The sequence below is a fragment of the Pantherophis guttatus genome, chromosome 7, assembly GCF_059756535.1.
Source record: "Pantherophis guttatus breed Tessera chromosome 7, ASM5975653v1, whole genome shotgun sequence".
NCBI lineage: Eukaryota > Metazoa > Chordata > Lepidosauria > Squamata > Colubridae > Pantherophis > Pantherophis guttatus.
This window is the reverse complement of record NC_142069.1, coordinates 26300460-26316137: the sequence shown is the minus strand read 5'-3', so window position 1 is coordinate 26316137 and position 15678 is coordinate 26300460. Positions and strand designations below refer to the sequence as shown.

The window sequence follows — 15678 nt, the reverse complement described above, 5'->3', positions numbered from 1 at the left end:
TCTCAAGATCAATGAAGGCACCACATTATGTAGATTTTTATTTTGAATGCTCTGCGTTTTCTGAAACAATTTTAGTTGGATTTATTTCTGTTTTTTTAAATAACACCTAAATAGAAGTTTGGTAATAGGGCCAATAATCAACTTTCCTGCGTTGATAGTTTGCAATATATCTAATGAAATTTACAATAATGATATAATAGGAAATGTCATATCCTAAACCATAATTGAATGCATCCACTTTGATTCAACAATTTCATGCAACATTTGGAATGTTGAATGAAAATTGAATGTTCAAACTTGGAAAATATTATGTTCAATCAAATGATCTTCAAATTTAATCTCCAAACTGAATTTTGACACAGCTTTACAAAATAAATGAGATACTGACTGCATTGTTCATCACATCCATCAATTGCTTAACATTTGTAGTTAATGTATACTTTTTTTAAAAAAAAAAAGTCTAATAAAAAGTTTTATAGTGCCACTGAAACAAAACCTCAATATTCATGGTTCATTGCTATTACTCAATACCAACAGCTCTAGCCTAGCCTATCAGTAGGATGGCTTCCTGGATCTATCAGCTGGGGGCTCTTTTAATGCAAAAGTCTTTAGGGAAAAGACTTCTCCTTCCCTTTCCAGCAGGCTCTGTGATATTCTGCTTGCCCACTTGCTGTTTTACTCAATAATTTATCCTACTCCCATGATCATCGAGATATAAGGAGGGGCCTGATTTAACTTACTGCCTGCTTTGAGCCAATCAGGCAGTCAAGATGCAGTAAGGATGCAGGATGACAGTGTACACGGCTAGTGTGCAGCCTGCAAATGTGAAAGAGAAGCAGAGACGTGCAGATTAGGAAAGAAGAAACAGATCCCAGAGGCGGTGCATTGGTGGGTTGGAAGGTAAGAGCTGAGGGCGGTTGTCTCAAGGATTAAACAGAACAATGCGGTCAAGTGCACGAGAATCGTTTTAGCCAAAGAATGATTTTTCTGTTATGGGGCTGGCGTGGGGGATATGTGGATGCCTCATGCATGCAGCTGACATGTAAATTTATACTGCCTTTGTGTCTTTGTCTGCCTACTTCTGTTCTAAATTGTGAGGAGATAAAGAAGCTGTGTTATGCCCACCACTGTTTTCACTGTGTTAAATATTGCATGTTATCTGTAAAATTAAAAATAAGAACAATGGGTATTCAAACCAATCTTAAGGCTAATAAAATGAGAAACTAGAGGTTTTATATATATATATATAAATTATTATTATTATTAAAGTCCAATTATGCTTTTTTTTTTTTTTTTACATTTGTAACCATTTCTACCTCCCAAATTATGAGACAGGCCTTTCTTTAAAGTATAACTGTATAAACTGATGGATTATGTAGACTGAATTAAGAAAAGGAAGAAACTGAGGAGGGCAGGAGACTCAGACTGACAGAGAAAGCTGCAGGTCGGATTTTACAGCCTCATTCCAACTGCATTTTTTCAGAAATCAGTCTATTTGCTCTCAGTGGGGTTAGTAGCATAATCCTATGGATTATACTCTTTAGTGTATTCAGCAGAGTTAGTCTCAAAGTGAGGTTCCTTTTTTCCTAGCAAGTGACCTGTGCTTAATTTTGCACCCTTATAGTAGAAATTAACCCGACGAAACAAAACTAATACTTATTCTTATAGAGATTATCTCCTATGATTTACACAATTCTAGATGGGAACCCCACTGATGCAAAACTAACAAAGAATTCTGTGTCATCTTCATGACCAACTGAGGCATTGCAAGAACCTATTCTTCTACTTGGATATGTGTACATGATATGTGTACAATTTAAACTTGTGAAAGTCTGATAGCTCCTCAGACATCATACAAGAAGCACACAGAGTGAACAATACGAATTAAACATTGTAAATTTTTCTCTCTTTTTTTTCCTTTTCTTGTTTTAATGTCAGGCAGTTTATCTCTAAGAATGACTCCCTAACATACTGTATATGCCTGACATCGTAGGAATTGGGATTGGAAGCATATTTAGGACACAATGTACTCTGACAAGATAAGTGCATAAGATGTATGGGTATGCTTCAAAACTCATGGAAAGCATGGGAGCATGTATAAAGTGGTGCTTTTTGAATCTTTAAAGAAACTAAGTCTGTTCCCAAACTCAGTGTTGCTGCTTTAGAAACTTCTGTCAGTTTTGTCATAGTGTTCTGTATGCTCTGTTATATATGCTCTATTATGACTATTTTAAGGATTTGCAGCGCCCTAGTAAATAGATCAGAACATGAGCAGAAGAAAAGAGTAAAAGAAATCATTTCACAATACTACAATTCAGGATTATCTAATAAATTCATGAACATGTGATAGTTAAAAGAAAGTACTAGTTGCTTAACAATTGGAATTCATTGTTGCATGATATGGAAATAACCACTTGTTTAGAAGTCTGTTAAAAAAAACTTTTGGTCTATTATTATAGCCTTAGTAAGGCCACACCTGGAATACTGCATCCAGTTTTGGTCACCACATTACACCACACTCAACAAAAAGATGTTGAGACTTTGGAAAAAGTGCAAAGAAGAGCAACTAAGATGATTAAAGGCCTGGAGACTAAAATATATGAAGAACGGTTGCAGGATTTGGGTTTGTCTAGTCTAGAGAAAAGAAAGACTGGAGGGACATGATAGCAATATTCCAATATTTCAGTGGCTTCCACAAAGAGGAGGGAGTCAATTTTTTTTCCAAAGCATCAGAGGGCAGGATAAGAAACAATGGATGGAAACTAATCAAGGAGAAAAGCAACCTGGAATTAAGGAGAAATTTCCTAACAGTGAGAACAATTAACCAGTGGAACAGCTTGCCTTCAGAAGTTGTGGGAGTTTCATTATTGGAGGTTTTTAAGAAGAGACTGGAGAGTCACTTGTTTGAAATGGAATAGGTCTCCTGCTTGAGCAAGAGACCTCCAAGGTCCCTTCCAGTTCTATTCTGATTGATATCCCAAAGGTACTTAAAAAAAAAAAAACCTTTTTGCTTTTTCCTTGAAGATGTTTTGCTTCTCTTTTTTTTTTTTAATGATTTTTTATTAAGTAACATAATAGTACAATTCAACGTTTTTGGTTTGGCTACGTGTAGTCATGCTGTATACTTATATAAGTGGTATCTAATAGATTACATAAATATTTTAAAATTAAAATATGAAATACTTATAAACTATTACAATATACATTATGATGCATGTTATTACTTAACATATATAGGTTACATACGTAGTTTGATACTACCCTTCTTAATTCAAATTAACATTTACATTTATTTTCCAACCATCTATACCACATTTCCCATACCATGTAGAATTCCGAACAGATAATCAGTAAAATATTAGAATGCGCAGAAATGTGCAGGTTAACACATGTGCTAAATGAGAATGAGGACTCGGAATTCGAAGATGTTTTGCTTCTCATCCAAGAACCTTTTTCATCAAAAACACTTGTATAAAGGTATATTTATTAGAAAAACTGCATAGAAAATGTGTATATTATGAGACAAGTATGCACAGTTTGTGTAAACTTAAAAAAAACTTGAAACAGGCATGAAAATGGGTTGAACTGAAACTAAACATAGAAACATTAGAACTGGAATAAACCAAAATTGACTGATCGTTAGGTAGGAGGAATTAGCCAGGGAGCTGTCCATAATAAGCATTTCTACAGTAGAATGTATAGTGTCATCTAGAATATAATAGCTATTTAGCAGAGTAATGGTAATTTCATACCTGTTCATGCAGAAAGTTTATCTTCAATTGTTGTCTGCATTCCACCAGTAACCTGTATATGTTCTTTGTGTTTTAACAACTGCTCACTGTTGTATGGCTATTTGTATTTGCATTAGTCATTAGTAACCACACAGGTGGCCACTGATCACCAGATGTTTTTTCTGTCTTTCTCAGCCTTGGTAAACTTTAAGATTATGTGGACTTCGACTTCCAGAATTCCCCAGGCAGCTGGGAGATGAAGTCCACATATCTTAAAGTTACTAAGGTTAAGAAATGCTTCCCTAGTGAGATTAAAAACTTCCTTTCCATTTGGGACCAAGTAAGTAGCATCAGATCAAACTTAAGTGAGTCAGATAGTATGGGAAGCTGAAACATTCTTCTCACAGTGTACTCAGTTTTTCAAAATACATCTTCCTGGTCAGTATAATAGTAGATAGTACTTTGGTGAATTATTTGCTATCTCTATATCTAAGTAGGAGGAAAACATCAAGGTTAATCAAAATGCTCCAAGTCAAACCCAAGATGAACCCAATATTAACAACTCTAGGTTCAATCCAGTATTTGTTTTCAGTGCTAAGATTTGGGTCTAATATGTGTCAGATGGTATTAAAGATAGTCAGTCACTCAGCATGTAAAGATAGGTTCACTTATGATCAGAATTAGTAGCACAGTTTCCAGAGTGAAAACTCAACTTTCTTTCAAGGAGTTCAATCTATCAAGTAACAGCAACAAACTTTCAGTTCAGAAAGTTTGAGAAAGGTGAACACCAGCACACTTTCCAAACCTGAAGAAGTAATGTCGAAAGTGCAACAGTTATATCAACACTATCAACACAATCTTTAGCTGCCTAAATTTGATAGTGGGGTAGAGTGGAAGATTCGGTGATTCATCGCATATATAATCTCATTCCACATTGTATGGAAGATGTCCTAGCAATTTACAAACTTTCCTGCATTCCTAACATATTTCTGAGTGGCAAATTTATGCATGTCTTAGTTGTAACATCTCTGTTAGCTAAGCATTACCTAAAACTATCAGGACTCTTATAAAAATAGCATTCTATAAACGTTTTGTGTTCAGGAGGAAATTTAGCTTTCTACTCTTCTTCAAAATGTGTATTTATTATAAACTTGGTTTCTTACTGCTCAGGTAAAAGTAATCAAGCCAAAGGGAAAGACAGAACGTCTTGATTTGGTATTATGTAGCTCAAGAATCATTCCTTCCTCTGTAATGAATAGGGGGCAGGACAAACTAGACAGTGCCTTGGCAAACAGAAATCAATGCTAAGTGCTTTGTGCAATCAGGTTCAATAACATGGGGGAGAAAGTGTGAATGACTAACAGTGGGGTTTATTTCTGGTAGTTGCTGTCTTATGTATCATGTAATCATTCTAAGTGGCAATTCAGCAGAACCTGTGTTTCTAAATAAACTTTCTCCAACTTGGCAACCTCCAGATACATTTGGACTGTAACTTGTAGAATTCCCACAACTGACAAACTGGCTGGGAAATTTATAAGTGGCAGAATGGAAAAAACTGTTCAAAATATTTATGACAGCTCAATTAATATAGAGCTTGTGGGATTTCACAGAGGAAAAAAAAATCACTGAACGTAGGAAAAATACTGTCCAAACTTTGTACTAACTTACCGTTTAGGATTTGTAGTGGATGGGTTTTGGATTTTCTAATTAATCGAGGATTGAAGAATTGTGCTTAACACTGCTATGGGGCCATGGGAGATAATAGGAAGAAATATAACCAAGTTATCTTCATTTGCCTCTTTCAATTGTTCTCTCATACTGTATACCGAATCCCAATGAAGTGTTTTACTGTTGATGGAAAATACGCAGATAGGATTAAAGGATATGGTATTGTAACACCTGCAGTCCAAGGAATGTTAAAGCGGGAGACAGAAACTAGAAAGCAATTCCCCCTACTCTCTTATAAGTGTTGGCATTATAATACTTTGTTACAAAGCAAGATGGATGAGCTTATTAGACTTAATATTGCTTCTCTGATCATATCTGAGAAAAATATATATAATTACTCTGATTCCAGGAGAATCATGATTAATACACCATTGATCATTATGGAATTTTACAGCCTAAAGAGAAGCCTAAAGAGGCATTAAAGTAGACCAGGACTATCAACAGCTACTAATTCTGATAGTTTTGTGTACCTTTGGTAAGAACGGCAGCATACCTTAAATAAAAAATGTAGGAATCAACAATGACAAAAGGCCATTAATTTTACATCCTACTTGCAAGAATATAAAGAAAAGTTGTTATGAGATATTTATCTAACCACTGTATGATGAAAAGAGAGGAACTTTAGCTTTATCCAACAAGATTTTCTTTGTTCTTACATTGGTATCTCCATTACCTTTAAGTGGATTTCAACAGAATAACAGAGTTGGAAGGGACCTCGGATGTTTTCTAGTTCAACCCACTGCTCAAGCAGGAGACCCTATACCATTTTAGATAAATGGTTGCCTAGTCCTTTCTTAAAAGCTTCCAGTGTTGAAGCACCCACAACTACAGGGTTCTGAAAGAACTGGCAGACCAGATCTCAGAACCACTAAACTATATCTTTCAAAGATCCTGGAGCACCAGGGAACTGCCAGAGGAAAAGAGCTGATGTAGTTCCCATCTTCAAAAAAGGGGAAAAAAACAGATCCAGGAAACCACAGACCTATCAGCCTGACCTCAATACCAGGGAAGATTCTGGAAATGTTAATCAAGCAATGAATCAGCAAACATCTAGAAGCAAACAAAGTAATAACCAAAAGCCAACATGGGTTTGTCAAAAACAGATAATACCAGACTAATCTTACTGCATTCTTTGACAAAGTGACAAAATAAGTGGACCAGAGGAATACTGTCTGTATAATTTACTTGGACTTCAGTAAGGCATTTGATAAAGTAGACCATAACCTACTACCAGATAAAGTAGAAAAATGTGGGTTAGACAGCATCACCACCAGATGGATTCGTAACTGGCTGACCAACCGCACTCAATGTGTAGTCCTCAATGGAGCTGCATCTACATGGAAGGAAGTATGTAGTGGAGTACCCAAGGCTCTGTTTAAGCCCAGTACTCTTCAACATCTTCATCAATGACTTGGACGAGGGGATAGATGGGGAACTCATCAAATTTGCAGATGACACCAAGCTGGCAGGAATAGCCAGAAGGAAGGAACACTCCAGAAAATAGGCTTAAGATACAGAAGGATCTTGACAGACTTGGGCGCTATCTAACAAAATGAAATTCAATTGTGAAAAAAGTAAGCTTCTACATTTAGGCAAGAAAAACAAAATGCACAGGTACAATATATGTGGTACCTTGTTCAATATTAGTAACTGTGAGAGGGATCTTGGAGTCCTAGTGGACAACCATTTAAATATGAGCCAGCAGTGTGCAGCAGTTGCCAAAAAAGCCAACACAGTTCTAGGCTGCATAAACAGAGGGATAGAATCAGGATCACGTGAAGTGTTAATACCACTTTATAATGCCTTGATAAGGCCACACTTGGAATACTGCATTCAGTTTTGGTTGCCACAATGTAAAAAAAATGTGGAGACTCTAGAAAGAGTGCAGAAAAGAGCAACAAAGATGATTAGGGGACTGGAGGCTAAAACATATGAAGAACAGTTGCAGGAACTGGGTATCAGAGGTGGTATTCAGCCGGTTCTGACCGGTTCTGGAGAACCAGTAGTGGAAATTTTGAGTAGTTCGAAGAACCAGCAAATACCACCTCTGACTGGCCCCGCTCCCATCTATTCACTGCCTCCCGAGTCCCAGCTGATTGAATCCCAGCTGATCGGCTGGGTCTTCTTTTGTTGCCCTGCACACAGAGCTGGAAAGCTGGTTAGTGGAGTGGGGAGGGAATGGAGATTTTACAGTATCCTTCCCCTGGAGTGTGGTGGAAATGGACATTTTACAGTATCCTTCCCCTATCATGCCCACCAAGCCATGCCCAGCAAGCCACACACACAGAACCGGTAGTAAAAAAATTTGAATCCCACCACTGCTGGGTATGTCTAGTTTAATGAAAAGAAGGACTAGAGGAGACATGATAGCAGTGTTTCAATATCTCAGGGGCTGCCACAAAGAAGAGGGAGTCAAGCTATTCTCCAAAGTACCTGAGGGCAGGAAAAGAAGCAGTGGGCGGAAACTAATCAAGGAAAGAAGCAACTTAGAACTAAGGAGAAATTTCCTGACAGAACAATTAATCAGTGGAACAACTTGCCTCCAGAAGTTGTGAATGCTCCAACACTGGAAGTTTTTAAGAAGATGTTGGATAACCATTTGTCTGAAGTGGTGTAGGGTTTCCTGCCTAAGCAGGGAGTTGGACTAGAAGACCTCCAAGGTCCCTTCCAACTCTGTTATTCTATTCTATTCTGAAGACAAGCTGTTCCACTAGTTGATTGTTTTCACTTTTCACTTTCAGGAAATTTCTTCTTAGTTCTAGGTTGCTTCACTCTTTGTTCAGTTTCCATCCATTGCCTCTTGTCTTGCCTTCTGGAACTTTGCACAATACATTGAGCCCCCTCATCTTTGTGGCAGCTCCTCAAATATTGGAACACTGATATCATATTTCTTCTGCTTTTTTCTTAGTTGGCTTATTTTTTTAACAGAAGTCTTTAAAATTCTTTAAATCTGTAGTGTTTCCTATTGCTCAAACTATTATTTTATATTATATATCATGTTCAGAAGACTATTGTTTAGAATATGCTAAATGAGGTAAAAATAAATAACTCATAAGAAATAGGAAAACTGCATAAACACATAGATTGAAATCTGGAAACTTTATGAATTAAAATAGGTTGGGGATTAATAAACTGTGCTGCAATCTTACATATTCTCTCATAATTGAAAGTAAATCCCATAGAGCTTATTCCTGTGTAAACAAGAAGAGATTTGGGCATATTTGTAAAAACAATAATGTAAACATCTTGCATATTTTTTCTTTACAGACTTTTTTTATGTGCCCCTATGAAAACATTTAAATAATATTGAAATGCTGTTTCTGCATCACTTCCATTAACCAGGAAGAGATTTGCATTAAAAAGGAACATCAAATAGGTTTAAACAAGCAATTAGAGAAATAATTTCTCAACTCTTGAATTCCACAATGATATCTCCTGTAGAGCAGAGATGCTATTTCAGGAATGAAATGAAATTATGTTTGTTCAAGGAATAAGTATGATGCATGTTCTTCTAATATGTACTTCAGTTTCTACTTTTCACCATCCTTTGTCATCTCCTTCATTTTACTGTTTAGATTAAAAACTTGGAAAGTTTTAACCAATATAAACCAGTATATGAGTAATAGTAGTACATAAAAGAGTGGGTACCAAATTATTGTTGCGATATGAATTAATGTGATTTCTCTGATGTCATTATTTTAAATGTGGTTTTTATAGAAAAGAAACTATGTATTTTAAGGTCCAATAATTTTTGAATTTCTACTTTGCTTTCTTCACTCAGGAATGCTTTCAGAGCATAAGAAAAACTTAAAATGGCAGATGCAACTCCACAATTAAAGCCACACCCCTTTTTAATATTCATCTACTACCCATAAAAGGGGTGGGGCTTCCACTACATACAATTTCACCTACCAACTTAATGCTTTTTATTCCCTCAGGAAAACTCCCTCTGCTCATCTCTTGCATTTTAGGGCATTTTCTCCTGAAGAACATGCTTCTTTCATCATTTTTATATCATACAAAATCTGTTAAAAAGAGAAAACTGAAATAATTATACAGAATTATACATAATTCTTTGGCTATGCTAGGAATGTTAGAATGTTAGAACTTCACAAATCAGGAATGTCTCTAAAAATAATTTTCACCAATTAGATCAGTTATATTAAATCATATATCATTTTTTGTAGTTGACAGAAGCCAACATTCATAACACTATTTGTAGAAGTCATGGTCACAACTTCCACTGTGTTGTGCATAAAGTTTATTATGTAACTGATATAAGGATTATGTCCTTGTGAGAGAATCAAAACATGATGCTTTTCTTCGATATATCAGCCTCAGTATGAACAATGAGTTGAATAGAATGAAAATAAGCTGTTATATTATCACTAAAATTGCATTGCTACTTTCTCTTGGAAAATTTATCAAAGATAAACTGATAAAGAATTCAGCAGCAATTGTAGCTTGGTCATGAGATAAGAAATTTATTAGTGGCTGTCTGCATCCATTATTTACCTCTTCCCTGGCATAAGCATTATAAGTAAAACAGGCAAGTTGCCAATGGTCCCTAGGAAACAATGTCATTACCAGCCTACTTGTGTTCATGAAATCCAAGGTCATTATCCCTATTAATTGCTGAACTGAAGATTTAACTAAACATTGTTGCTCTAGGCTGCAGTGACATCAAATCTGTAGTTACAAGTAGTATACAAAGCGGTACTAATTATAGGGTCTACTTAGGAATTAGGAATTATGTCATTGCTTGTAAACTACGTGGTTTAGCTACTCTGCACATGCTCAAGCTCATGAAAACGTAATTCCTTTCAAGAAAAGATGGAAAAGGAGCTACTGAATTTTTATTTTATTTTTGATCACCATATACTAACATGATTCTTCTCCTAAAACCTATAGTACCTCGATGCCAGTGTTTTTCATCCTTGGCAGTTTTAAGATGTATGGACAAACTCTTAGAATTCCTTAGCAGACATGCTGGCTGGGAAATTCTGGGAACTGAAGTCCACACTTCTTAAGGTTGTCACAGTCAAGAAAAACTATTCTATGCTTTCTCAAGCCAGCACTATCAGTGTTATAGGAAGCCCAAGTACTATACTGAATGTTAATGGTTCCAAGCTTCAGAGAGATTATCTTTGCATTCAGCATTGTTTCCTTCTCCCATCTAAGCATTTGGGAGCCACATTTAAAGCCCAAGAATATGATGTCATTATATGTGCTAAAGCAATGACAAAAATAGAGCCATCAGGCAAACATGTGGGCATAATTCAGTCAAGGAAGGTAGGTGGGAAGATTACTTTCACTTAAGGAAGAGAGTACTATTCGAAGTTACAGATCGTGGGATGTTATTTTATTTTTTATTTTTTTATTTTTATTTTTATTTATATGCCGCCCTTCTCCAGTTTACAATGTGTTAAGCAATATTATATTAAAGTTATAATTTTGAGTATACTGAATATTCTCAACTTTAGGTGCGTTCAACTTCCTTGAAATATACATGTTGAGCATGTAAATCAGGGGTGTCAAACGTGCGTTGTCATGGCAGTGTCACATGACGTATCAGGACTTTTTCACCCTTTGCTAAACCGGGCGTGGCCAGCACGTGACGCATCCGGCCCACAGGCCGCAAGTTTGACAGCCCTCATGTAAATGATGAGGTAATATAGTTTTATCCCTAATATATTACCTACTGCATTTACTGAATGGAGCTGTTTGTTTTTATTGTTAATATATAAGAGCAATGACTGTAACAGCCATTTCAGAATAGTGAAATTCAGAATTTTACCGTCCTCTCATGGTTTCTATCTGTGGTTACATGGTTCAGTGTGTATGAAAGTACCTCAGCAAAGATATCTATTACTTTTACTCACATAAGATTTGGTTATTTATCTACCTTAAAGGATATGTAAGTTGCCAAGTCACGGGCACAGCACCATTCATTCATCCACAACAGTTGATGCCTTCATACCCCACTCTTATATATTCGCCCATAATTTTGTCTCCCTCCCTCCCTCCCTCCCTCCCAGTGATTCTTAACAGATCACTCAGAGAATCAACATCTCTTTTTCCCCAATCAACAAATAATCAGTTTGCAAATTTCTTGTGTCCCATTGTGGGAAAAGAACCATTTTAAACATTAGTGGGAGAAGGAAGGCAGATATAAACCCACTTTCCTAACTCACTGAGCACAAGGGGTAGTAGAATAGAAACAGTCAGGGGCTTCTTTCCAATTCCTTCCTTGTCTCCTTTTAGTTTATGAGACTGTTACTTCAGGATCCTACCTTCTGATTTTGTTGTCTACCACACATGCATAGCTGCAGACCCTTGTCTCTTGCTTCTTCTCTTGCTAGATTGTAGGTGACAACAATAAGGCTGATTTTTTTCTGCCTACTTCACATATTTCATATAAACAAACTTTGGTTAAAATTTCCAAACCTGCTTCACTAATTTTCTTTCCAGGAGCCCATGCTGAGATTTTTTTTTCCAATGGACCTCTTAAGGCAGTGATGGCTAACCTTTTTGCCATCGTCAGGAGGAGAGGGTGTCATGCACATGCATGCCCACACCCATAATTCTATGTGCCCTGCCCCCACGCATGTGCACGTGACCCCCTCATGCTTCCCCACTTCTGGCACGTGATGGCACGGTAGGCCCGTTTTTTGCCTTCCCCAGCCTCCAGAGCCTTTCTAGGAGTCTGGGGAGGGCGAAAACGGCCTTCCCCACCATCACCCCGGAGGCCCTCCGGAGGCCAGAAATGGCCCGTTTGCCAACTTCTGGGCGCGGCCCTATTGCGAACCGGTAGTAAAGGTAAGTAGAACCTACCCCTGGGCTAAACATTGACCAAATAGTGTCATGTCAAAATGGCAGCTGGGGTTATGTGATCAGAAAGGCCCCTCTTTTTTTTAATGTAGTACACCTGTAAAAATGGATGAGACTTTGATTATGCAGCCATAGCTGCTCCTCTTGGTATTTTTGACAGAAGATGACTCTGATTATATCCATCCTACTTCATCGCTACCAAATATTTTTACTGGAAAACATGGAAGATAATTTTAAAAACTGTATATGATACACTACTAAAAAGAGTCAAAGTATATTTGTAAATAATCGTGGAATATTTAGTAACCCAGTTTCTTTTACTCTATGGTCAACTCCCACCCCAATTTTCCTAGTTATCAGGTCCAAGGAACCAAGAACAGCATCAGTTTTTTTATTGACCACTTATAGACAGAAATCTTGCCAGACTAAAGCAACTATCTGCATAACTGTTAAAAGTACCCTGGAAACTGCTTGGGGGATGGGGGAAATGTTCCTCCTTTGTCTTCTTTCTGCATTTTCCAAGCTAGGCTATCTCTTTGGTCTCTGTGGAAAAGTCCCTCCTGTTACTCTGGAGTACATTCCATCACACCTGTAAATCATGTCAGATTTGTCATGCAATATATCTAAGAAACCACTCAAAGATAACTTATGGTCACAATTGAAAAGTTATTTGTGTATTTCTAGTCAAAGTAAACACATTAGTGAATATTGGGGTTTTACCAATATTTCAAAATTATACCATCTGAGCTTAAATGGACTCCAGAGGATGGAAGAGGACATGAAGGCCTGGAGGAATGTTGTCCATGGGGTCGCAATGGGTCGGAAACAACTTTGCAACTAACAACAACAACAAAATCTTAAATAGTACATTCTGGACCATTCCTCCATTACTTTCTCCCCTATACAAACCTCTTCCTTAACTGGAAGCAATCGTCCCACCATTTCCCTTGATTGAATTATGCCCACATGGTTGTCTAATGCCATTGGTTTTGTCCTTGCTTTGGTACCAAGCACATGTAAATACACCTACATTGATCATCTCCTTAATGAAAGGATGGATGAGCACAGATAATGACATCATCCTCTTGGGTGTCTAAATGCTTTGGCCCCAAATGCTTAGATAGCAGAAGGAAACAATGCTGCATGCAGAGATAATCCCTCAGAAGCTTGGAAACATTCAATATAGTACTTAGGTTTCCTGTAAAATTGATTGAGCTGTCTTGAGACAGCATAGAGCAGTGTTGACTCCTATTGACTGCCTGAACAAGTTCTTACAGTTTTCTTGGCAAGATTTCAGAAGTGGTTTGATATTACTTGCCTGAAAAGATTGAGAGAATGATTGGCCCAAGGTCACCCTGCTGGCCTTGTGCCTAAGGCAGGATTGGAACTCATAGTTTCCTGATTTCTAGTCCTGTGCCTTAACCATAACAAACCAGCTTCCTTACACTTCTTTTTCTGATTGTATTTAGTGGAGTCATCCATTTACAAGGAACCCAGACATGTGGTGCCTCCCACTTCATTCCCTAAATGCAATAGGGCTGGTAACCTGGGCTGCAGAAGCTATAATATGCATTATCAATAAATGCTAAATTGTTTTCTGTCTTCTATTTTGATTGTTTGCTGTACATAGCTGTACTGCCCACTATTACATGAAATAATAGCAATCCAACTCATGAACCAGTGAAAAGTCAATATGTGTCGATTTGGTATGGACTCAAGCTGGACTGTTCTTTTATTTCAAGTATAGGAAATCTCATTGGGCTTTTTCTTCGGAATTGATTCAATGATGGCATGTAGAGTAGTATCATGTGTGAAAAATAATAGGTAAAAAAGGATGGGAAAGGGATGCTGAAAGATTTTTCTCAATAAAAATTAAGCAATCCCCCAAACTTTGTGAACATGCCCTCCCTTCCTCCTTCTCTCTAGTTTTGTCAATCTCAACTACTTTGCTTTCAGATTTAGTAGCTGGTCTAAAGAGGTCCGCTTTTGTATTTATCATATAGGTAGAACCAAAGTCCTTGCCAATAGTTAAACTCACAATGCTTTGGCCAGTTCAACTTTTCTACAAATACAATTTCATACTATGTAGTTATATAATTTGTTCTTGCATTTACATAGATCAGTGCACGTGTCTAATCTATTGATTATAATATACAATAAACTCATTTTCCTTGTCACGACATTTAATTACTTAGACAGAAGAAAATAATTAGCCATTCCGTAGTAAATTGTAGGCAGGAGCAACCTGAAAAATATTGTCCATTGTACAGCTGAGCTTTTGCTTTCCTCTACAATGAGATTGTAAATCCAAATAGAAAAAAGAAAGAAGTGGATAGGGTTCAGGAGCACAGCAATGTAACTTGAAAAACACTTAGGAAGATAAAAAGGAAGAATGCACCATAATCAAAAAGGTTAGAAAATATAGATCCTGCCAACACATCTCTCTTTTTCATTTACGGGCTAGCTAAAGTATGCAACATTTTGTATTACTGTCGTCTCACGAAATAGTCAGAGGTCTATCCAGGTCAGTGGTTCATTTAAATCATAAACATAAACTTTTGCAACCTTTCTTTGGACAATCACAGATCAAGCACCATTTTGCAGAAAGTAATTAGGTTTTTTTAACTGGTCATCAATAATTCTGAAAATACCTAGTTTTTATCTCTATTGGAGTCAATCTCTAGTCAATCTCTATTGGAGATTAGAAAATCCTGGATTTCAGCCCTGAAGTCCAGCTCTAGCTAAAGCTGGCAAAGTTGGAAGTAAGAAGAAGCTTCCAAGAGAATACTTGTAGTGGTATAATCACTAACAAGCTCAGTGGTTAAAGACACTAAGCTTGTCTGCTGGAAAGCTGACAGCCCAAGTTTGAGACCCGAGCATAGTGCGATGGGTGAGCTCCCACCCTTGCCTCAGCTCCTACCCACCTGAAAGTTCAAAACCATGCAAATGTGAGTAGATAAATAGGTTCCAGTTTGATGGGAAGGTAACAGCATTCCATGTGCCTCTGTGTATACTATGTTTCCCCAAAAATACGACCTACTCCAAAAGTAAGCCCTAGCTTGATTTTTACAAATGCACCCAATGTAAATACTTTTTTGAAGGAAAAAGAATAGAATTTTGCAAAGAAGATATGTATTTGAGAATAAAAGAGGTCAGGTGTAGAAAAGAAAACAAAGAAAAGCAAGGCACATCATCTTTTCTTTGGTTAGAAGAGTGTACTTTGTGATATGAATGTAAATGGAACAAGAGCAGGTAGAAGGAAGAAAAAATATTGTTGGCTGATCTGTCACTCAGCTTCAACCTATGGCTGTGGATTTTCTTACACAAGGAGTTCTTTATACCTATTGATTTTCTAGGGAGAAGATAACAAATGTGAAAAACAAATCCA

At 37.0% G+C, this 15678-nt stretch overlaps 1 protein-coding gene across 1 annotated transcript in view; it reads left to right on the top strand.

Annotated features, from left to right (window-relative positions):
- The first annotated feature begins 802 nt into the window (after positions 1-802).
- SYN3 (synapsin III) overlaps positions 803-15678 on the top strand; it is a 205045-nt gene continuing 190169 nt past the window's right edge. The window contains exon 1 of the mRNA XM_034403830.2: positions 803-900. The gene's annotated coding sequence lies outside the window, so the exon portion shown is untranslated. The remainder of the gene's footprint in view (positions 901-15678) is intronic.